Source organism: Vulpes vulpes, chromosome X (genome assembly GCF_048418805.1).
Source record: "Vulpes vulpes isolate BD-2025 chromosome X, VulVul3, whole genome shotgun sequence".
Taxonomy (NCBI): Eukaryota; Metazoa; Chordata; class Mammalia; order Carnivora; family Canidae; genus Vulpes; species Vulpes vulpes.
Genome location: NC_132796.1, coordinates 88,380,604 through 88,404,786, shown reverse-complemented (window position 1 = coordinate 88,404,786; position 24,183 = coordinate 88,380,604). Strand labels below are relative to the sequence as shown.

The 24,183-nt window shown below is 49.3% G+C and overlaps 1 protein-coding gene across 4 annotated transcripts in view; it reads right to left on the bottom strand.

The window, feature by feature from the left end:
* The window catches only part of UBE2A (ubiquitin conjugating enzyme E2 A), an 89,118-nt gene extending 65,253 nt beyond the window's left edge, over positions 1-23,865 (bottom strand). Inside the window, exon 1 of one of the 4 annotated variants that reach the window (XM_072743744.1) lies at positions 23,753-23,865. The gene's annotated coding sequence lies outside the window, so the exon portion shown is untranslated. Of the gene's footprint in view, positions 1-18,502; positions 18,622-23,752 lie in introns of those variants that run through there. The other 3 variants (XM_072743746.1, XM_072743747.1, XM_072743745.1) reach the window with 3 other exon arrangements.
* Between the last annotated feature and the right edge of the window lie 318 nt (positions 23,866-24,183).

Below are 24,183 nucleotides of genomic sequence, written 5' to 3'. Positions count from 1 at the left end.
TTTCTTAAAAACACACCTCTCCTGGGGCTCCTGGGTGGCTCGGTCTGTTAAGCGTCTGCCTTTGGCTCCAGTCATGATCTCAGGGCCTGGGATCCAGAGCCCCGCATCTGGCTCCCTGCCCAGCAGGAAGTCTGCTTCCCCTCTCCCTTTGCCCCTCCCTGCTTGTGCATGCTCTCTGTCTCTCTCAAATACATAAAACCTTTAAAACAAAAACAAAAACAAAACACACCTCTCTCAAGCATCAAGCGATACCATCTTCTGGCGCATCAGAATCCCTGTTAGATTGCAGGTGTATGTACCAGCAGCAGCCCCCAGTGCCAGCAAAGCTGGTGAAGGATGTCTAGAGAAGCCCCTCGAGATCATTTTCTACATTAGCCAACTAAGGATCAGAGAGGTAAAGTGACTTGTCAAAGGTCTCACAGGCACGAAGTGATAGGTAGAACTAGAAATTTCCATAGGTGTCTAGATGAAAGACTGGTCTATTTTTTTCCCCCAAGCCAAATGGCTTCCCATCTGGGATATACTTTTTTGGACTTCCCTCATCGCCTCTACCCTCCCTCCCCACCCTAATGTCCTTTCATTCTGTCTGTACCAGCACAGCTGGCAGCTAGACCAAAGGGGCTTGTCAGGTGGTGGAAGCACCAAACTCGCTTAGGCTAACCTCTGCAGAGCCAGTGCCCAGGAAGCAAAGCAGTGGACCTTACTGTCAGGTGCCAACGTGGCATGCGAGAGCTGGAGTCCTTTCAGGGCTGGACTGAGGGCAAAGCAAGGAACCTGTGGAGAGGGGAATTTCTAGGCTAAGGCCTATAGGCCTCGGTTTCCAGTCTGGGCCATCTCTGGGTGACACTGTGAGGAAGTTAGATCAAAGTGAGTTGGTATAGAAGAACCATTCATTTTTTAAAAAAGATTTTAAGGGGGGGGCACCTGGGTGGCTCAGTCGGTGAAGTGTGTGCCTTCAGCTCAGGTCATGATCCCAAGATCCTGGGATTGAGCCTCACATCAGGCTCCCTCCTCAGTGGGGAGCCTGCTTCTCCCTCTCCCTCTGCCTGCCACTTCCTCTTTCTTGTGCTTGCTCTCTCTCTGTCAAATAATGAAATCTTAAAAAAAAAAAAAAAAGATCTTTTTAAGTAACCTCCACCCAGTGTGGAGCTCCAACTCATAGCCCCAAGATCAAGAGTCACATGTTCTACCGACCTAGCCAGCCAGGTGCCCCAGAACCATTCTCTTTTTTTTTTCCAAGAACAATTGACTGAGCACCTTCTACAAGCCAGGCTCTGAGCAGGTGCCCAGGATATCACTATGAGAGAAGGGCAAAGTCCCTACCTACCTTCATAGACTTCATAGCCTCGTGAGAGCCAAAAAAGGTTTTTATTTGTTGGCTTTTTAGAAAAACACATAGTAGTTCTGAACCTTGGGCTTAACCAGTGGAGTCTTGGTAAATATTTAACAATCAGCTCTCTGGGGGGAACTGTACACATGTATATATGTACATAGGTTAATTCTAAATTTTACTGATATAAAATATGTACACTACACAAATTACATGTAACAATAAAACACAATATCATTAATAAGGTATTAATTATTGATAAATTTTGTGAATTTATTCAACAAATTGTTATTTTTTTTTTCAACAAATTGTTATTAATGACATTGTTGGTATTAATTTAATTTAATTTTTATTTATTTATTTATTTTTTAAAGATTTTATTTATTCATTCATGACAGACACACAGAGAGAGGCAGAGACACAGGCAGAGGGAGAAGCAGGCTCCACGTGGGGAGCCCAATGCAGGACTTGATTCCAGGTCTCCAGGATCATGCCCCGGGCCAAAGGCAGGCGCCAAATCGCTGATCCACCCAGGGATCCCGGTATTAATAATTTTAATATTAATTATTAAATTAAGCTAACTGATTCTCACAGAATGGTTTCGTTTATTTTTGCCAGACCCTTGTATCTGTAACCAACTTGTGGTTGCCATTGCTGAACAAATGTATTTCTGACATAAATGTTGGTTGATCTTTTCATTTATGTGTGAAACAACAAAAACATATGTTGGAACTTCATTAATTCATCAGTGATGTGAGTGACTTCTTTCATGAGTAGGAAAATGATTTTCAGATGCTGGAAGATCATTTCCTCATTATTTGGTATTATTCACAATGTGACAGCCACCGACACGGCTCACAGTTGAGTTTAATCCCATTCGCTTTCTTAGGTCTAGAAAATCAACAAAAATAAATAAATCGAAGCCTGATTAAGAGTATTTACTGATCTCTGAATCATGAGCACTCAGCCCATGGCCAATTGCAAGTCACCAGCAAGTCACTACGTTGAGAGAGTATGTGCGACTGCCCGCTACCATACAGTGTTTCAACCACATAGATGCACGAGATATTAACCTTAAGGGCACAGATCAGAGTAAAGGCATAGTAAAATGAGTAAGAAGTGAGGAGTCTGAGGGTATTTCTTACCTAATTTTTAATAGAATTTATTTCATTGTAACTATAACCAGCTCACATTTCTGACAATGTATCCTTTGGCTCTCACCTGCCAGAAGGAGCCAGCTCCAGCACACCCCTGTGCCTGCCTATATGTCCAGGTCCTGAATGACTCTCATCCCCACTCCTACTCCCCTTTGCCATTAATTCAGAACCTCCCAGCCCACTGCCGTGGATGGGGAGCTCCTGATTTCCAGAGCTAACCCTAGTTGCCACCTTGAATGAGGGCACTGGGGACAGAGTGACACTAGAGGCTTTTCCATGGGTGAGTGGCCTCTTTCTGCCAAAAAAAAAAAAAAAAAAGCAGAGGTGGAAGAGAGCCAGGGACACTCGCAGTGACTCTGGAAGGCACATCTGGCAAGGACTCAAGACTAAAGGGGGAAAGAAGGATGAAGGATTGAGGGAGGAGAGAGCTCAGGCTCAGCCCTCTGTTCACTTGGCTCTACTCCTGGGCTATAATTTCTTATTGAAGACTTTGCAGAAGGGCTGGTGACCCTGGAGACTGTAGGTTGGGGAAGGGGGGCCAAACCCTGCCCTCCTGCCTCTAGGATGTTAGCCAGAGCCCTGAAAGTCACTCCTGAGGGTGGTCCAGTGTTTCCTCTTGGAGTCTACATTTTGAGCCCATTTCCTTTTCAGCAGCAGAGGGTGGCAGCGACTTTGGATCTTTGGTTGGGCCTCTTGCTGACTGGCTTGGTGTGTCTTGGAATATGACTCTCTCTGGTGGAAAAGTCTGCCCGGCATCCTGCGTCATCCTCTGTGTGCAGGCCACAGATGAACTCTGTTTCTTTCCAGGCCACGTGCACTTGTCTCTGCTCTCCAGGTCACCCCCAGGCAACTTAGCAGGTCCAACCGCTCTGATACAGCTGGGCCATGCTGGGATGTTCTGCTCTGATGCCACTGCATGAATGAGTGTTCTGTATTTGCACCTAGGCTGGCAGCTCTCCAAGGGCACAGTCCCCAGCCCCACCCCGCCCCGCACTCAGTACAAAGACCAGCCCTCAGTGACTGAATGAATCAATGAGCGCAAGCCTGGCGGACATTCAAGATTTCTTCCTGGTCAAACAGAAGAAGCACAGTGTGGAGCCCTGTGTGGAAGCGCTCATTTTTGGAATTTTGCATAAGGAGTGTCCTTTATTTTTGCTAACACTTACGGGGAGAGCAAACTCCCCCCTCCCCACCCCTACACGCACGGGGTTTTACCAGCTAGACTTTGTAACCAGGAAGTTTGGATGCCAGTTGCGTTCCTTCCAACCTGAGAGAAAAGTCACCTTTACTCCCACCCCCACGGGCGCCGCCCCACCCCGTGCTTGCCGAGGCTGCTGGCCCAAGTGCTGACCGGGAGCCACCTCTCTTGGCAGCAGCCTGAGAACATCCTGTGCAGCCGAGAGGCCGGGGCTACACTCTCTATATTACACAGGATGGGAAGTGACCAGGGCGAGGACCCAGACACAGAGTTCAATACACTCTGAAGGGGTGGGGGAGATCCAAGGGGACAGATTTACAAGCGTTCCACTCCCTGCCAAGCGCCCACACCCCATCCAACATGCATGCCAGCATCCGCACACATCTTCTGGCAAACGCCTTTGGACAACACCATTCATAGGGGTTCGGGGTAGGGGGTGGCCTACTAGGAAGTCCACAGAGAGGCATGGCCCTGGAGTTCCAGTAGTGGGATGTCTCTGGGCCCGCTGTTACTGCTGTCCTTATAATAATGCTGGATGCCAGTTAAGGAGGCATCGTAAAACCCCATGCATAGACTGTCTGTGCCCGTCTCCAGGGAGCACATCCACCGCTTCTGTCAACAAATCCTGGGCTGAATGACCCTCTGAGTATACCAGCTTGGAAGTTTTGGTGTCCGTGTGTGTGTGTGTGTGTGTGTGTGTGTGTGTGTGTGTGTGTGAAAATATTAAAACTTTGTTTCCAGACCAGATTTGGCTCCTGTGCTCCAGAGCCCCCAATCCAAGTGTCACTTGGACGTCCCATAGGCAACTGCAATTTCACATACCCTACACTTATCGTCCTCTCCTCCCCGCTCAAGCCCACAGTCGGTCCTGCCCCACGATCCCTTTCTCAAGAAATTGCACTGCTGCTCATCTACTTGGCCAATCAGGAAACCTGGCCACTCCTACACCCCACATCCCTATACTTCCCTTGGCCACCAGGGCAAGCCCGTTCTATCCTGCACATTCGTGCATCGTCAAGGTAGCCCCGCACACCCCGTCAAGACTTTAGGTCAGCTCACCAACCTCTCAAAGTGCGCTAACAGCCTCTCCATGTGCTTTCTTGCCTCCAGTCCTCCCAGCATCCCTACTCCACCCCGCACACTGTCCCCAGCCCTGTCCATAAACAAGTCCCCAACGATGTGCCCAAAACAGTGAGGAGAAAGCCCACTTGCCCAAATGCATCTTTCTGTTCAAGGTAGGTGTCTGAAGTTCTCCCTATTTCAATAAGTTCCGGGGCCACGGGCTGACATATGAGCTGGCTCACTCTCAATCATATGGGCAGAACCCAGCTTCCCTGATTTATCCTACTGGTATCGAATTTTCCTGGGTAACAAGGAAGGAATGTGAAGTGAAAAGTAAGTTTTGACACCAGAGAGGAAGTCAGGGGAAGGCCCAGAGTAGGGTTGTGCGCAGCATGTGTGCCACATGCCAGAGGGGATTCCTAGGACTCCAGAGACGTGGCTTCCAGAAAGGGGCTGGGCTGGGTCCTGAGGGGGCTACCTAGAAGAAAGTGTGCCCAGAGGACAGCATTGCCTTGGCCGAGGACTGGGTGGAAACCTCCTTCCTAGTAGTCTCTCCAGGGTGGAGCCATCTGAGACTTCCCAGAGGGAGAGTGCTAGGATCTCCCAGGATGTGGTCAGGGCTTCCTTCCAGAAAGGAGGCAGAAACCCAGGAGAGGAAATTGGGGGTGGGGCCGTCGAAGTAGCTCCCATTCTCCCCTCAGACACCTCTGATCGGAAGAGGTGCCCAAGCCCTGTTTCTGCTCTGGGTGGGTGGATCCCAAGCCTCCTTGGAGTCTGAAGGAGGCTTTTCGCCTTTCGTGGTAACTTTTCACAAAACGCAAGTCTCTCTTCCCAGCCGCATCCCGCAGGCCCTGTAGGCCATCCGGAGGGACAGGCCCCTAGCACCACAGCCCTGCCAGTCCCCGCACAGTTCTGCAAGCCCGAGCCCTCGGTGGCTGCCCCTGACAGATCGGGGACTCCACGCCACCAGTCCTCCAGGACGGCGACGCCACCGGACTTCCTGGAAAGAGGAGCCCGTGCCCCATTCATATTTGTCCCTCCAGGGTGAAGTGCCCCCAAAACATAACAGGGGCTCAGAAGATTACCCCGATGCCTCTCCCTTCCTTGCTCAGCCAGCAGCCCAACCGGCGGGTCTTTCCTCTGTGGTTGTTTGTCCTCCGAGGCCACCCCCTCTCCCTGCACTTGTTGGGAAGGCACTTTTTACCTCTCTCAGCCCTGCAGCCCTGTAATGCCCTGGAGGTGACCAGGGTTCCAAACCTGTAAACTATCCAAAGCTACAAATTACAAAACAAAACATGCGTCAGCATGGTGGGGCAAGGTCTGTTTTTCTACGCATATATGTGCCGTGTATACCTCATTGTCCTCAGGATTAAAGTCCAGATTCCAATCATAATTTGCAAGTCTCTTCAAGATCTGGCTGCTGTTAAATGAGGAGATGTCGGTCAGAGGGTACAAACTTGCACTGATGAGTAAATTCTAACACACAAAACGGCGATTATAGTTAATCAGACTGTATTATATACTTGAAAGTCGCTAGGAGAGTAGATCTTAAATGTTCTCGGCCCAAATTGAAATGGTATGTGACGCAATGGAAGTATTAGCAACACTGTAGTGGTCATCATTTTGCAATAGAGAAGTGTAGCGAACCATCATGTACATCCTAAACTTACACAATGTTATCTGTGACTTATAGCTCCCTAAAGCTGAGAAAACAAAGGGCTGGCTGCTGTTTTCACCCCTCACTGCTCCCCCAACCCCCATTCCTTTGTACCTGACACCCAGTTATCATTTTTTAACTTTCTATTTGCAAAGAATTTCCAATTTAGAAAATAATGGAAAAATAAAAATAGCACAAGGAACACGTGCATAGCCTTTACCCAGAGAAGCCTATTAGCATTTTATTCTAATGCCTTTACCATTTGGGTTCTCCCTCCACACACATGCACGCACACATTATGTATATCCATTATATATACACACATTATATATACACATCTGTAGATCCATTTTATACACGCATGTACACACTTTTTTTTTCTGAGTCCTGCAAGGGTAGGTTATATACATCATGATCCTTTACTCTTATACTTCAGTGAATTTCCTAAGCAGAGAGATACCCTCTTCCATAGCCATAGCAGGGCTTTCAGTTTCATACATGGAACAGTGTTATGATACTTTTTTGTTTTAAGAGAGGGAGAGAGAGAACGCACAGAAAGGAGGGCCAGAAGCAGAGGGAGAGGGAGAGGGAGGGACTCTCAAGCAGACTCCCCACTGAGTGTGGAGCCCGACAACGTGGGGCTTGATCTCAGGACCCTGAGATCATGATCTGAGCCAAAATCAAGAGTCAGACGCTTAACTAGGTGCCCCTAGTATGACAATACTTTAATCTACTGTCCATATTGCAGTTTTGTCAGGTGACACACTCATGTCTTTTAGAATATTTCTTCCCTTCCAGTATAGGAGCTACTCTAGAGTCAGGTATCCCATGGAGTTGTTTTTTCTATTTAGCCTGAATTAATCTGGAACACCCCACAGCATCTTTGGGTCTTTTATGACCTTGCTGGGTTTGGACAAATCACTTTCCCCTCCTGCCAACATATATATTGGCATTTTTCTTTCCTGCCAACATTTTTCAGCAGACCGCTCATCATGCTGTGTTTGCCTGGTGCTTCCTCATGATTAGATTGGGGATCTGCTTCTGCTGGCACACCGTGTCGGTAATATGGGGTCTGATCTGGGGGCACTCAGTGTATATCTCTCTCTCATTGGTGATGGTAATTTTGATCACCAATCCAAGGTAATGTCCAAGTTCTCTACCCTGTAGCTACTTCCCCCCGCCCTTACATATAATAAACAGTTTGTGGGGAGACACTTTAAGACCAGGTGATCCCTGGGTGGCTCAGCAGTTTAGTACCTGCCTTTGGCCCAGGGCGCGATCCTGGAGTCCCGGGATCGAGTCCCGCGTCAGGCTCCCGGCATGGAGCCTGCTTATTCTTCTGCCTGTGTCTCTGCCTCTCTCTCTCTCTCTCTGTCTATCATAAATAAATAAATAAATCTTTTTTAAAAAAAAAAAAAGACCATCAAATATCCTGCTTCTCATTAAAATCCCCACTGGGAGGCGCCTGGGTGGCTCAGTCAGCTAACCGTGGGACTCTTGATTTCAGCTCCAAGCATGGTCTCAGAGTGGTGAGATCCAGGCCTTGTGGGGCTCCAGGCTGGGTGTGTAGAATCTGCTTAAGATTCTCTCTCTCTCTCTCTCTCTCTCCCTCTGCCCCTACCCCTGCCTCTCTAAAAATAAAATAAAAATAAAATCTCCACCGGTTTTAGCATTCATTGATAATTCTTGTCTGATCCAATCCTTATACTGATAGTCACAAAATGACAAGTTTCTGGGGCACCTGGATGGCTCAGTCAGTTGAGCATCCGACTCTTGATTTTGATTCAGGTCGTGATCTCAGGATCCTGGGATCGAGCCCCCCATCGGGCTCTGCACTCAGCGTGGAGCCTGCTTGACACACTCCCTCCACCCACAGACACCAATTGGCACTTGTGCTCTAGCCATTGTGAGCCTCTGTCAGTTTGCCACACCTGCCAGTACCCCCCGCTTACTCTTATGTGTTGCTCAGCCTGGGCTGCCACAAGCGGTGTGCAACTCCAGGGGGCGCCGTTCGCATTGCAGCCATGCCGAGTGGAAGCTTACCCAGATTCCCCAAGCACTGATCAGGCACTCATGCCCTCTGCTCCCAAGGCTGTCTCCAGACCCCTATCAACCCCCTTGTCACACTAGATCATAATTGTCTCCTTCCTCCTTTACTCTCTCTAAGCTCCTTGGGGGTACGACCTTTTCTCTCTTGTTCTCTGCTATGCCCTGCCCAGAATATGTATTCAGCAGATGTCAGATGTCAGATCAGTGAAGGACTTTGGTCTCATGTTATAGTTATTTTTTTTAAAGATTGTATTTATTTATTCATGAGAGATAGAGAGAGAGGCAGAGACACAGGCAGAGGGAGAAGCAGGCTCCATGCAGGGAGCCCAACCTGGGACTCGATCCTGGGTCTCCAGGATCATACCCTGGGCTGAAGGTGGCGCTAAACCGCTGAGCCACCCGGGCTGCCCTCTCATGTTATAGTTAGCTAATTAGCTATATATATATACACACTGAGCAGGCTTCACCAGTAGAGGGCAAAGTCTTTAGGACAAGAACCACACTTAATCTATCTCTGTATCCTCTTCTCCTCCCCTTAATACTTGACACAGGGCCTTGTGCACAGCAGGCACTCAACAAAGGTTTGCTGAATGAGTCCCCATGTGGATCGGTCCGTAAGGATACGCTCCACACCCCGCCCCCATTTTCCACAGAACTGCATTAAATTCTGTTTGGGTGACACCTGGGACCAGGTGGTGTACTCTTTGAACCCCTGCTGCTCTGGCAAAGTAGGGCCTGGCCCTGCCTGAGCACAGGAAATGTAGGTGTACGTGGTCAGGGCCATTAGGGTTCCCATTACCGTAGGTTGCCAAAACCTGAGTGAGTCTTCAAGAGTGACCGAAGGCTGTCTGGGACCCACCCTTGAGGCTCTGAAGCCTTCCTAGATGACAGTCCCTGGCTCCTCCCATGGAACTTTCCAGGAGCCCCTGGTGGAGCTGACTCTGAAAGTCTTTCTGGTGCTAGGTCACTTGGACAGCACAGCGCTTGTGTCAGGTTAACACAGAAACAGGAGAGGCCTGCCAGAGAAGGCCTAGGAGGTGCTGGGCTGATGACCCAGCCCTTTGAAGAGAGCAGGGCACCTCTGTTGTCTGGGGCCTGGCCTACCAATCTGGAGGAATGAACTCTGATGCCCACCAAGACCTGGACCTGGATTCCGGGCTGGTGTCTTGTTCTGCAGCCCCACCCCCGCAGAGGCCTGTTGCCATGGCAGCGCAGGCGCCTTTGGGGAGGCTGAGTGCTTAGCCCAGCTCAACAGCCAGAGCAACCCCTCCCAGAAGGCACTGGCTGGGGAGGCTCGTGGGAGAGCTCTTCTCAACTCCCTAGAAGTGGAGTGGGGCCCCAAGAGCAGCCCCAAGAAAAAGCCCTTGTCATAGGACTTCAGGTAGCACAGTCCTGCCTTCATACAGGAGTTTTTATCTAGTTAGAGTCTATCCTTCAGGCTTCCCTCTGTGTCAGAGATGCACCATACACCACAGCGTTCGGCTTTTTCCACTATGAAAAAAACGCACCAAGGGGCCCCAGATCCATAAGTGGAAGCCTTGAAACTTACAGCCAGGGACTGGGGGACATGGATCCGACATAGGAACCACTAACATGAAAGTTGTCATTTTTATTTCTAAAACATATGACATTTACCATATGCCAGGCACTGTTTTAAATGCTTTGCAATCAGGGGTGCCTGGGTGGCTCAGTCGGTTGAGTGTTTGCCTTCGGCTCAGGCCATGGTCCTGGGATCCTGGGATTGAGTCCTGAGTCCAGTTCCCTGTTCAGCAGAGAATCTGCTTCTCTGTCTCCCTCTGCTCCTCCCCCTGCTTGTGCACTCTCTCTCTCTCTCTCTCTCTCTCTCTCTCATAAATAAAATCTTTTTAAAAAAATGCTTTGCAATCTGTTAACTGATTAATTCTCATAACGACCCTTTAAAGCAGGTCCAGTTATCATCCCCATTTTATAGTTGAAGAAACTGAGGCACAGAGAGGTAAATAACTTGCTTAAGTTCACACAGCTGATAGATGGCAGAGTTACTCCAGCCCAGGTAGTGTGACCCCAGACTCCATTCTCTTTACTCTTCTGTCCTGCTGCCTCCCTGGGCTTATAATCCATATGGGGACAGAGCAGGACAAGCAGCGACCTTCCCATTTCCCCTTTTTTCTTTCTTCTGTAGGCCCTTTTATATGGATCAAGTGAGTGCAGGGGCCTAGCCTGTCCCCTAGTCACATCAGAGACAGGGAGAGGGAGAAAGAGAATGAGGACAGTGCCTGGATGCTTGGATGCTTCTGAAAAAGTCAGCTCTGGCGGGGGGGCGGGGGGCGGAAACTCCTGCAGTTTATTTCCCGACCCCAAATGCTGAGCTGAGTGTCCCTAGAGACTCTCCCAAGATGAACATGGCATCGAAATCTTTCTAACCCTAGCCTCAGGCAAAAGCCACCACCAAAGAGCGGCCAGAGCTAAGCCTTGGCTTGACCCTGAACAGAAGTGCGAAGAACGTGAGTACATCGGAGTAGATGACAAGTTGCTGACAGTGAGCAAGGCCTCAGTGGCCTCCGTGTACACCTAGCCCTGATATAGTATGGCCAGAGCTGCAGGCCCCAACGGGTAGCCCGCCGGTGCTCCTGTGGCAAGACCAAGCAGATGTTGCACACACCCAGGGCTGGGACGAGGGCTACCCACTTTGGGCTTTCGCCGTGGAGGTTATTTCCAGGAAGTCTTCTTACCACATCCTGGCTAGAAAGAGACGTGTGTTTTCTAGTTTTTCCCAGCACATCACATGAGGAAACCGATGACCCTGCAAAAACGCGGAGGCAGGTGAGCTCTGCCCAAGGCAGAAGGGAGTTTGTCCTTGCACGAGCTTTGACCGTGTCGTCCGCCCTTCGTGGACAAAGGTGACTCTGTGGGTGACAGCAGACACGCCCCTGTCCCCAGTCGGACCTGGCCCCAGTGCGGAGAAGTGTTTCCTGGTCGACTCTGGCCAGCTGGGCATCGGCCAATGCCTCCTGTTTCATCAAGCCAGAACCTGCTAAGGGGAGCCAAAGTAGGTTCTGGTGGCTTTGGTGATGGCAAGTGGATAAGTCAGTTTTCTGGTGTGGCATGTTTTTTTCTGGATTGTATGTTGACAGTTTATTAGACTCCTGCTCTGACTCCCTCCCCCGCATACCCCCTCCGCACCCCGCCCCCCGCCCCAGGCCACCTCCAGGCTTCCTCTCTGCCAAGCATATCCCTTCTGCTGGCAAAAGGTAATGATGGGATAGTAGGTATGGCCACTACCCTTTCTGGAATGTTTCCGTGGGGCAGGCATGGAGCTCAGGGCTTTACATACATTCCCTCCCAGGCGCTCCTCTCAGACATCTCCCACGAGGAAGGCATTCTGGCTGTCTTCATTTTACAGATGAAGAAACTCAGCCCCACAGAAATGGAACAGCTAGGAAAGTGGTGGTGGCCGACCGGAAACTGGACCACATGGTGACGAGCCCACAGCTGCCGGGCTAACAGGCTTTTAACCACTCTGCTCTCCTGCCTTTACTGAAGTTAATTTTCATTTAGCCCAATCCAATCCTATGTAGGAAGGGACATGTGCTGCCAAAAAATCACTTGTGATATCCTAAAGCTAAATATAAAAGGCTCTTTCTTCTATTCTCTCTTGTTTGGGGCTATTCAGGCTGAGGCCTCCTCTGCGCCCCCTGCCCCCCAGGGCCTGAGGAAACAAGGGTTCAAGGGGTACATACCATTTGGGCAGACAGGAAATAAGCCCAGCTCTGCTGGCCCTGAGAGGAACTGCTAACAGGGAAATTTAAGCTTATAAAATCAGTATGGAAATGGAAGCCTTAGACCAGGCCCTGGGACTAAAAATATGGAGAACCTCCTTCCAAAGTACTGGCCTGGGGTGGGGGTGGGGGTGGGGGGAGGGCACCGCCCAGGGATGAGCATTTTGCAGCTGACAGCTGAGGGTTTTGTGGGTAGAAGCTGACTTCTAGGTCCTACTGGGTCACCACGTTGGAATTCTGGGTATGTGCTTGGGATTCAGAACACAGAATATTCTCTATTCTCAGTTTATTCCCCCTGGGTCTGCACCTGCAGAGAGAACACTGGGCCTCTTCTTCCTCAGCTTGCTATGCCGGTTAGTTTTGTGTGCCAACTAGGTTAAGGGATGGCCAGCTAACTGGTAAAAGATGATTTCTGGGTGCGCCTGTGAGGGGGTCTCTGGAAGAGATCAACATCTGAATGGGTAGGCTAAGGAAAGAAGATTGCCCTCACCAATGCAGGTGGGGATTATCCAATCTCTTGAAGGCCCAAAGAGAACAAAAAGATGGAGGAAAGGCAAATTTGCATTTTTTTTCTTTTGCTTGAGCTGGGACATCCGTTGTCTACTGCTCTCAGACATCAATGCTTCTGGTTCTTGGGCTTCTGGACTTTGACCAGGACTTGGAACATGCCATCGGCCACATGGTTCCCAGGCCTTTAGACTTGGATGGAGTTACATCACCAGTTTTCCTGGTTCTCCAGCTTGCAGATGGCAGTTCTTGGGACTTCTTGGTCTTCATAATCACATGAGTCAATTCCTATAATAAATCTCTCTCTCTCTCTCTCTCTCATTGATCTATATTGATCTTCTACTGGCTCTAGGAAACTCTAATGTACTTGCTCACCTGGATTTGCCTTCCTCTTCTAAAATGTTGAGGCTGGCGACCACGAGACTTCTTTCCCAAACACCTGAGACATTCTTTTCCTCATATCACTTCCCTAGCTTCTTAATGCTGAGATGAGGAGCCAAGCAGCCTCCCTCGTCTGGCCTGCCAGTGCCTACAGCCGCTCAGCCCCAGTGAGGCAGCTCCACCCTTGCCAATGAGGGCCTAGTGGGCCATCCAAACGAAGCCACCTGCCAACCTTGAAGACACTGCCCCCTTCCCTCTATCCGGATGCCCTCCCCATTCTGTGCTCACAACTCCTGCTTCTTCATCTTCAACAACTCAGGATAAAACCCACCTCCTACTACCTGCCACTGTGTCTTCCTATGTTTTTTCTATATTCAGTGAGTACCAGATTGTTTCATTGTTACTACGAACAGTAACAAGGATTCCAGCTACCATTTATTGATATTGTTTGCCCAGGCACTATCTCACTGATACATTATCTCACTGAAACCCCACAACCACCTTGTGGGGTGGGTACTGTTGATACTCTCCCCATTTTCCTGATGAGAAAACTGAGGTTAAATAGCTTGTCCCAGGACATATAGCTAAGAAATAGTAGAGCTGGGATCTGACCCCAGGTCTCTGATCCCAGAGCCATCTCTGACTCAGCGTGGTTTTGCCTCCTCACTTCCATTAGATTCAGGTCGTTAAAAGAATCTTAGGCTTTCTTCTGGATTTACGCCTCCCAACACCCAATCCCGGGGCCCTGTGTGGAGTGGGCACAGGCAAGATCCATCTACTTGCAGGAGTTCTTTTCAGCCCTTCAGGCCTGCTAGCCATCAGACCCTTCTGCTCCTCCTTGGGCCCTGCGAGGCAGACGCAAAGAGCAAGGCTGCCGGAGAGCTAGGCCAGAAGCCGGCAGCCGTGCCAAGTCTGAGCAATAACCGAGGTCCCCTGGCATCAGTCAGGGCTCCGCAGCCCGCACACCCGGGCTAAGGAGGCGGGGGAAGGACTGCCACCGGTCATCCTGCTCCCGGTGGCTCTCCTGCTGGGGCATCTACAAGGGAAGCCAGCCTTTTCACATCCTCGCGTTTCTACGGTGATTGGACTCCGCCAGATGTCAGCTGCCCCCTTGTGGACTGTGCTTTTCTGACATTTGGGGAGAAGAGAAGACCATGCATGCGAGTTTCTAAAAGTCCTGGGAAATACCATTGCCCGAAAACCTTGCAGGCTCTGGGAAGCAGCCAGGGGGCCTTTCCTTGACCAGGAACCGCAGAGCTCCCTGTGAGTCTTCTGAGTCCTCCTGCCTGTCGCCTGGGGTCTCCCTGCTTTCCGGTGGTAAAGCCCACTTGGCAGGTCTTTGTCTCTTTCTGAGCTCATTCCTATCTCCCCTTTTAGTTTCCAGGCATTGCCCTGTGGTCTCCTTTTGAAAATAAAGCCCCTTGATTATCCTTTCCCCTCATCTCTTTCTCTCCATCTTTCCCGCTGCCCCAGCTGGACACCCACATCTGCTCCAGCTGAAGGGGTGTGATGGCGAGGCCTCCAACCTGTTCCTGAGGGTGGCAGCAGGCACTTTATACACATTATGCCACTGCATCTTCAGGACAACCCGGTGAAGTGGGTATTATTGGCAGAAGGGGAAATGAGGCTCAGAGATGTTAGGCAACTCATCAGAAGTCAGCCAAGCAATAACCAGCAGAGCCAGGACTCAAACTCAGGGCTCTCTGACTTCACAGTCTATACCTTTCTGAAAACCGCCACATCCACCCACTCACTTCTTCGTCAAATGTTTCTAGAGCTCTTTCTATGTGTTGGTTCCTGGTCTTGGTGCTGAGGATATAGGGATGAACAGGGCAGGCATGGCTCTGTCCTCCCTTATGGGCGCTTCCAATCTGGCGGGGGGTGGGTGTGGGTGAGTGATGTTCTTGTTTTAAGTCACTGTGTCCTTCTGGTTTCTGTTTGCTTGTCCTGATTCTCTCTCTCTCTCTCTTAAAAGAGTTTATTTATTTATTTTGAGAGAGAGAGCAAGCACAAGTGAGGAGTAGTGGCAGAGTGAAAGGGAGAAGCAGGCTCTCTGCTGAGCAGGGACCCCGACATGGGGCTCCATCCCAGGACCCCGAGATCATGACCTGAGCCGAAGGCATTTAGCCGACTGAGCCACCCAGGCGTCCTCTGACTTTCTGAATTTATGGGAAACTTTGGTTTCAAACCTGGCCAAATTCATTTGCTCATTTGTTGGTTCCTTCCACAAACACTCTCTGAGAGCCTACTATGTGCCAAGGACTGTGCTAGTCACTGGGCTACCATAGTGAGCCAAAGCAGAGCTCTCTCTCTGCCCCCTGGCACTTGCAGTGCCCAACCATTCATACCTTCCTGCCTCTGCATCTTTATTTCTGCCATTCCCTCTGTCTAGATGCCCTTCCCTATGCTCCTTTACTGAAATCCAGTCCAGTCCTCAAGGCCCGACTTGAGTCTTGCCTCCTCCAGCCCACAGTGATTGGCGATTGTTCCGGACTCTGAAGCCATTCAGCATTTGCCATCTGGACAACTCGAGTGTCTGGACAAGTCATTCGGCACATGTTAGACATTCTTGCATTCTTAACTTTCTTTTTTAAATTTTCATTATTATTATTTTTTATTTATGATAGTCACACACACACACACACAGAGGCAGAGACATAGGCGGAGAAGCAGGCTCCATGCACCAAGAGCCCAACGTGGGACTTGATCCCAAGTCTCCAGGATGGCGCCCTGGGCCAAAGGCAGGCGCCAAACCGCTGAGCCACCCAGGGATCCCGCATTCTTTTAACTTTCACATTTGTATATGGATTCTGTCACTTGCCTTCTGTTCACATCATCGCCCGGAAAACATTTTCTTTCTCCTGGTTACTATGTATTTTAGCAATGGAAAAACTGATGAAGCCTTGTGCAGCCTCTCTGAATGAACAAAGAGGTTTCATAAATATTTTATCATTTGCTACAAAATGCTACACTGCCATTTTACTTTTCAACTATAAAATGTAATTTAGGGGTGCTTGGCTGGCTCAGTCCGTAGAGCATGCAACCCTTGATTCACGGGTTGTAAATTGGAGCACCACGTTGGGTGTAGAGATTACTTTTAAAAATAATAAAAAGGGCAGCCCGGGTGGCTCAGTGGTTTAGCGCCACCTTCAGCCCAGGGCCTGATCCTGGGGACCTGGAATTGAGTTCCACATCGGGCTCCCTGCATGGAGCCTGCTTCTCCCTCTGCCTGTGTCTCTGCTTCTCTCTGTGTGTCTCTCATGAATAAATAAATAAAATCTTTATCAAAAAAATAAATAAAAAATAATAAAAATCTTTGAAGAATAAATTAAAAATAATAGTAAAATATAATATAAATTACTTAGTAGATAAATATATTCTCCTTATGAAAATGCAAACATTATAGACCTGACTCCAGTATTCTTTGAGCACCCCACCCCACTCTAGACCCCATCAGAGATGCAGGTGAGGAAACAGGCTAAGAGAAGTGACACGGTGTGCCCAAGGTCACATAGCTAGAGTGGGGGGCATTTTTCCACTTGAAATCTCTCGTTTCCATTTTTCCACGCTGCCTCCTACGAGGGGAAGCAGCTTATTTATACCTGTGCCCTTGGGGCCCAGCACAGGGCTCTGTACTGAAATGTTCCCCGTCAGTGGGCTCTTCCGCAGACCTGTACCCTCCACACCAAGGCTCTGCCTCCCAGCCGCCCCCCCCCCCCCATCCCGTTAGCGAAGGCTCAAAGCAAAAACGGAGGCCATGCAGGCATCCTGCCAGGCATCTCTTCTGCCACCCCCGGGGGTCTGTGACATCAGACCCTGAGAGTCTCCCTCAGGAGTCACTATAGCGAGACCTCAGAAAGGCAAGTCAAGTGTTTGCTGGACACTCGCTCCCAGTGTGCCAGGGGCTGAGTGTGATGGGGGCAGAAACACCAGCTATGCTATTGTTGTACCGCCCAGACTTGCTCTGTGCATCCGCACACTTAGGGAACCAGCCAGCACGTATCCAAGTTCTAAATTACGCCAGTGTGGAAGAGAAGTTGGGAGTCGGTCGTAGGAAGCATGAGGCTGTAGCAGTCAGAGGGGGCTTCTTGGAAGAGGTGAGGGGGGCCGGAGATGGGGAGGGAGCAGCCTGCGCAGGGGGCACCGCATCCTGGGCCCGCGAGCCACAGCGGTGCAGGGCTTTCGTGCAGGGCCGCAGGGGCGCAGGAGCGGAGGGGCGCAGGGCCTCTGGGGCGCAGGAGCGGGGAGGGGGGACGGGGGGGTAGCTCAGGGCCGCAGGGGCGCAGGAGCGGAGCGGCGCGGGGCCGCAGAGGCGCAGGACCGGGGAGGGGTGCAGGGCCGCAGAGGCGCAGGACCGGGGAGGGGGGGCGGAGGGGCGGAGGGGCGCAGGAGCGCGCCCTCTGCAGGCAGCCGCGAGGAGGCGCTTGGAGCCCGGCCGGGGCGCGGCCGCTGCGCTGGGGCTTTCTCAGCCTGCATCTCTCATCCTGCCTGGCACTGCCAACAGCTTTCAGTCGCCACGAGGCCCATGACAGCCGTGTTTCCCCCCAAGGTCCACCCAGCCCTCCTCTCTGCCCGGTGCTCGCCCTCGGTTCCGCCCGTGGCAGGTGAGGACGTTTCCCTCCGCCACTCCCCCGTTGACAGCGGACTACCGTAGCCGGCACGCTGAGAGCGCCCCCTACAAAGTGTCCCTTGACAAAGCCAGCCTCTAAAAGGATGAGGCTGGCCCGGCGGGCTTTCCCCGCTTATGTACGCACGGGGTGCCAAGCTCTATCCCAGGCACCTCGCAAACACGGATTCATTTATTCCGCACTACAGTGCTGTTCTTGACCCCATTTCACAGCTGAGCAAGCTGAGGTCCTGAGAGCTTAGTATCCTGCCCACCATCTCGCAGCTGGAAAGAGGCAGAGTCATGCTCTTAATAAAGCACTACACCGAGTGCTTCTCCTCACGGCTGACTGACGTTGGATCAGTCCCCAAACAGGCCGATGGCTCCCAGACTGAACCATTCCCCTTCCTCAGCTCTCCTTGCTCATTTGCCAGGCACCAAACCGTCCTGCGCTGCTCCCTGGCCCTCTCTAAGTGGCAGGGCCTCTGCGTCCAGCCGCAGGTGCTTTATGTGGCTTGCCAGGTGCCTCGGTTTTCTCGCCTGAGAAATGGTCATCATAGCACTCGCACCAGAAAGCTGCTGAAAGGATTGAATGAGAGAATCCATACACAATTAAAAGAGTGCCTGGCCCACAGGAAAATGCTCAAGAAATGACTATGGGTGAGCAGCAAGAGACCAAGACCCTGGTACCCCTAGGCACTTCCCATCCACCTGAGAGAGACACACACACAGAGAAACAGAGAGACAGAGATGGAGGGAGAGAGAAAGGGGGAGAAGGAGGGAAAGAACAAACTCACTTGCTTTCAGAGCAGGTCAAAGAGGGTCATGTTCATTCTAGGGTTCTGACTGCTTTCAATGACCATGCTGTCTTGGGAGCTGGGAACATCAGGCCCAGACGCAGAAGTATGTCTGGTCTAATCAGCCCTAATAGGTCACGTGGGTGTGCAGTTGGTACAGCTCTGATGGCAGCGTCCTCAGGTGCCCCAATAACATGCCTGTTCCTCTCCCCTGGAGTGGCCTGAGTCATCTTGTGTGACAATCAGTGTTCAGCATTGTCACCATCACAATCAGATACCCATCAAGTATTTACCATACGGAGGGCTCTGTGTTAGGGGGTTATGATCAAATGGGCAGCATATGTTCCCGGGATGGTAGGAGCACCTGATGTGGACCCAGACCCGTTTTTATGCAGATTTGGGGAGGGAGGTGTCCCCAGCCCCTGGCTCTCTAGTTCTCTAGCATGGACAACATACCAGTAGTACAGGATTTCCAAACCCCTGCTGTATCCTCCCTGTAAGCACAGGAGCTGGACAAACCACAGATGCAAGTCAGGAAGGCCCCATGCCGTTTATTATTGCAGAATTGTTCCCAGGTAGCAAGAGGCTGGATGCAGCCAAAATTCACTCATGTTGATAGATAACCAAAGGAACAAATTCCACATGTCCATGATTCCTTCCATCTTTCCTTCCTTCCTTTCTCTCTCCACTGGACATTTACTACATATTCACTATGTGTCAGGTTCTGTGCTCAGTGTCAGGAATGTAGGGAGGAGCAAGACAGAGACCCTAATGGAAACAGACAAATAAACACGTAGCTACCATACTGTGAAATAAACACTGTACTCCAATCACTTAACGATTATTTCTTGAATACCTACTATGTGCCAGGCACTGTTCTAGGCCCAGGGGATACAACCATGAATACAGACAAAATCGCTGTGCTCATGGAACTGATACAAACGGACTACTTTAGCCATTCAAAGAAGAGGGCAGAGAGCCCGTGTGGTGGAGTCTGGGGAAGGCTCGAGGAGGACAAGGATGTGTGATCTCAGCTGCGTCTTGAAGAACGGTGTCCTGGCCAAGAGGCAGGCTGGGGCAGGGGTTGGGGGGGGGTAGTAATAGTACCACAAAGCCTGGAAACCTGAAAGTGGACGGGCAGCGTGACCAGCGAATGCAAGTGGCTTGGTTTGGGACCGCAAAGCATGTGCGGAAAGCGTAGTAGAATGAGAGGTGCACAGGACTGTCTCTCCAGGTAAGGTGCAGTCAGGGAAAATAGACCTAGGCCCAGCCAGGTCTCCGCAGTTTTCTGGGATCCAACCCTGGCGAGAGGCGAGGGGGCGCCAAACACCATCTGGCCATGTGCTTGTGTTATTTGGTTTGGGCTCAGCCTACCCAAGGGCCCCATATTTTGAGCCTCCAGGCATGCAACCTTACAGGGGGCTCAGCTTTCTTTGCTAAGAGCCTTCATTTAGAAGGAGGGTCTGTCCTGAAAAAGTTAATAAAACTTGAATAAAATAAAATTTTACTCTAGAGCTTTAGGTGCCAGTGATTTTTTTTTTTTACAACAATAATTCTTAAATTGGCTACAAAGAGAAAATAACCCATCCTCTAAAAATAGATTCTGTAAACCGTACTTTGGTTATTACAATTTCTCTTTCATATTTGTCAAGTGGATTCTGTCTTTTGATATTGAAACTAACTGGCTTTCATATTTTAATATGTTTTGTGACCCTCATAAAGAGTTGGACAGGATCACCTTGCAGAGCTCTTGGAAACTCTGTCAAGTCAGACAGCTCTGAGTGCATTATCTTGGCAAGCCTCAGTCTTGTCAGCTGTGAAATAGAATTAATTGGAATTCCTATCTCTCAGGCCTGTTAGGGGATCAGGAGAGTTCCTCCATGTCCTGAGAAGTGCTTAGCACGACATCCGACATAGAAGGGGTCCAATTGCTCTTATCTTGACTCTAGTTTAAAAGTCACCGGTACAAAAAAAAAAAAAAAGTCACCGGTACTTGTTTGCATCAGTTGTTTAATCACAAGAAACAGGCTTCGCTTCATCCAATCTGTCTGGCTCTGGAAACTCTGAAAAGGGCCACAAGCCCCTACTAGGAAAACTAAGAAATGATACCGTAACTCCAACAAGAAAAGCTGATTTCCAGTCTTCTTGGTGGACGGACCAAGGCACTAGCCCACGATGAGGTTTGATGTGATCCAAGACACACAGAGAAGCACAGGGCTGAAGTGGAATGATGATGTCGGTTGGCCAGATTTCTATCTAATCTGCTTTCTATAATTGCCAAATGGCATGCTTTTACCTAGTGGCCCACGCACCTGCCTTTACCCCCTGACCTTCACTTCTGGGACAAATCCACCCCAAGTCTCCATTTTTATAATAAATGCACTCCTGAGCTCCGAGTTTCATTGAAAAAGTGAAAAGAGATCCTTCTGCTTTCAAAGGTCTTAGTAAGTCACCTCTTTCCAGCAGCTTCTTTCCCTGGGGAGTGAAGTCACAGGGTTGGGAAATCAGGCCGGGACCCCATGGATTCACTGAAATACTATAAGAGCCAAGGCTGCTCTGGTGATCACACAGTACCCAGTGGACCGGCAGTGAGTGGGGTCTGGGTGTGAGGCAGGAGGGATTTTTTTTTTTGGCCTTTGCTCCCTTTCATAATCATTGTTGTAAAAGAAGTGCTCTGAGTTAGAGCTCAGAATTATCACTATAACCTCGTGTTCCTGTTCAGTCCAGTTCAAAAGTATCCCTTTCTTTATAATCGTGTGTGTGTGTGTGTGTGTGTGTGTGTGTGAATGTGATTCACTTTCTGTAAGTACCTGTGGCATTTTCTTGAGACTATTTTAGAAAATCTGGAGGGCAGGGATAAATCCCATGAGTAAAATGAAAATAACGTAAAGCAGCACTTTTCTAAATGCTTTACACATATCAACCCTTTTAATATCTTCCTGTGGGGTAGATACTTTAGGTATCCACATATGCCAGATGGGGAAACTGAGGCACAAGGCAGTTGAGTTGGCTGGTTGTCACCTGAGAAAGTTTGGTGTTTGAAAATGACACTTCAAAAAAAAAAAAGAAAAGAAAAGAAAAGAAAAAAAAATGACACCTCTAGCTCGAAAGTCCCACAAGCGAGTCCTGAGTGCGAAAATGGGGAACAGTGGGGAGATCGGAGTCCCCAGCTTGGGTGAGGTCTCTGCCCCGATGCACAGGGCTGGCCCTGAATCCCTTCCTCTACCCCAACTCCACCAGCAGGAGTAGGTCCAGGTTTTGTGGTGACTCCAGCTTATATAATTTTGGAACCCTCTTTTCAAAAACACGAGTATACCTTACTTTTTTGAACACTTGACAAAACCACATGACCAAATGAATACGTTGCTATGGTGCCTTCCAGGGCTAGGAAGGGGACCGGGCAAGGGGTGGCTCTGAAGCCAAAGCGTCATTAGCTTCGCTGTGCATCTGCCTCCGGCCAGCCATGAGACGTCTCTGCTCCTGGCCGAGCAGGCCACTGGAATCTCCTTTTGACGGAAGACTTTTCCCTTTCACTCCCAAACGCGGGGCCCTGGGAAATCTGTCTGTAAACAGTGAAGTACAGACTTTGCTCTGGTTTGTTTTTGCAGCCACAACCATCTCCAATTTGGGAGTGAAAACATTAGAGTCGGTGAAATAAGTCATATGATCAAATGTGGCACGTTCTCTTAAATCTCGACAATGCCACATCTTCTGCCTGCATTGCAAAAGTGACCCAAGGAAATGAAATCCCAGAACGAACGTTCACCATCAAAATCGGACCTCTCTTCCACTGTCCCCTTCTTTGACAGTCATGGAAAAGCCATGGATTCAGTTTTGTCTCTGAAGAGGGTCCAGTAAAAACAACCGTTCAATCTGTCACTTGAACATTGTTTATATTTGTTGCCAGGATACCAAAGGCTCTTTTAAGCCTTTGGCTAAGAAGAGCACCATGCATCTGAACTTGTTCACCTGCACATAAAGCAAATAATGGCTGAAATGATGGGAAAGCTCCTCCAAACATTTTAAGTGGAACACAAGGCATTTTTTTGTGTCCAGAAATTGCCACATCCAATATTTGTTGTTCAAATAAATCTCCACCTGCATACCGAAGTGCACATTATACATAATAAGATCGGGCTTTGAAAAGACAGATGTTAATTATTTGGAGGTAAATCAGGTCACCTTTGACCCAAACTCCGAGCTGTAATTTTGTTGCTCAGCTTCTTGGTCCCGAAATTAATGTAAATCTTTACATTTGTAATTTTACTTGCCAACGCCAACCCACCCACGCAGTCTGCAAATGACTGCTCTGAGTCAGAGACTATTCACTTACAACTGTGTTAGATATTTAAAAATGTTCTCTGGAAGGATTAAATCACCTAATCCTAGTCTTTTCACCGATTCGGCTTTATGTAAAAATGATGGAGCTCAAGAACATCTAAAACTGGAAGAGACTTTACAGGAGAAACCAAAGCTCTGATGTTAGAAGTGGCTTGCCCCCAGGTCGCTCAGCAACCAAAGCTAAAACCTGAAAGGAAAGCACTGGTTTGGGGTTTTAACAGAGGGTCACACTTAGAAATAAATCCTTGCTCAGAGTCCAGAGGCTACCCCTTCCACAATGCTCCTGCCTCTGACAGCATCTGTGAGTCCCGGTATACCCCACAATCTGACACTGGTCTGAAAGAACCATGCCATTTTGAATCCAAGCAGTCAGAATATGATTCCGATAAAAATAAATCAGGTCCTATTACAATACGCATCAATTTCGGAGGGAATAGGTTTACCAGAAACTGTTCATATGGTTACTTTTGAGGAGAGGCACGGGGGACAGGAGAGGGAGGACGGAGATTTGCTTTCTGTCTTGTATCTTTCCTCTACTCTTTGATTTTGATTGCCATGTACAGATAATAATTGTGTTATAAATCTTAAAAGAAAAACAACTCACCAAATCAGAAATGCTATACCTGCAAACTTCACAGGAGAAATGAAATTTATCCCAGTAACACTGACACTTGAAAATCCGTTACCCGGTACAGCAGGACTTTTAAAAAATTTCTCCCAAAGTATCCATAATGGCAGAGGAGCTGAATAGGTTCCCCCGGGGGTCTGGGGATAGTGCCAGCAATGGTCCTCTGTACACAAGAACTCTCTTTGCAGCTTATGTCTTTAAAATGCATTCAAATTGTGCAAGAGACTCTCTAACATATCTGCATCTCTTTTCATACAAAAATAATGGCTTAAATGACTTACCATCCACGAAAACTGCCCCTGTGGGGAGACACCCCTGGTTTCTTTCTCCGGCGGTCCGGAGCACCCGCAGCACACCGCCTCCAGTGACTGAGTGGAGAGGCCCCTGGAATGGAAAGCGCGGCTGTGCGCGAGCTGACCTGTATTCTGGCTCTCTCACCTGGAATCAGGCTTCACGGATTCTGTTATGCATTGAATAGTAACAAAACAACGGCATAAATTAGGGTGTTGCTAAGATTGTGTACCATCAATGTTCGCATGAACATAATGGACATAATGAATTCTATAGCACTATCCTGCACAGCTTGGAGAGATTAAAACCACTTTGTCTTTAAATTAAATTTCAAAAATCATTGAACAACAAGAATAGAAAGAACAACAACAAAAAACCTCTCATCAATGTCAGCCACCCAATTGTAGGATGCACCACTTCT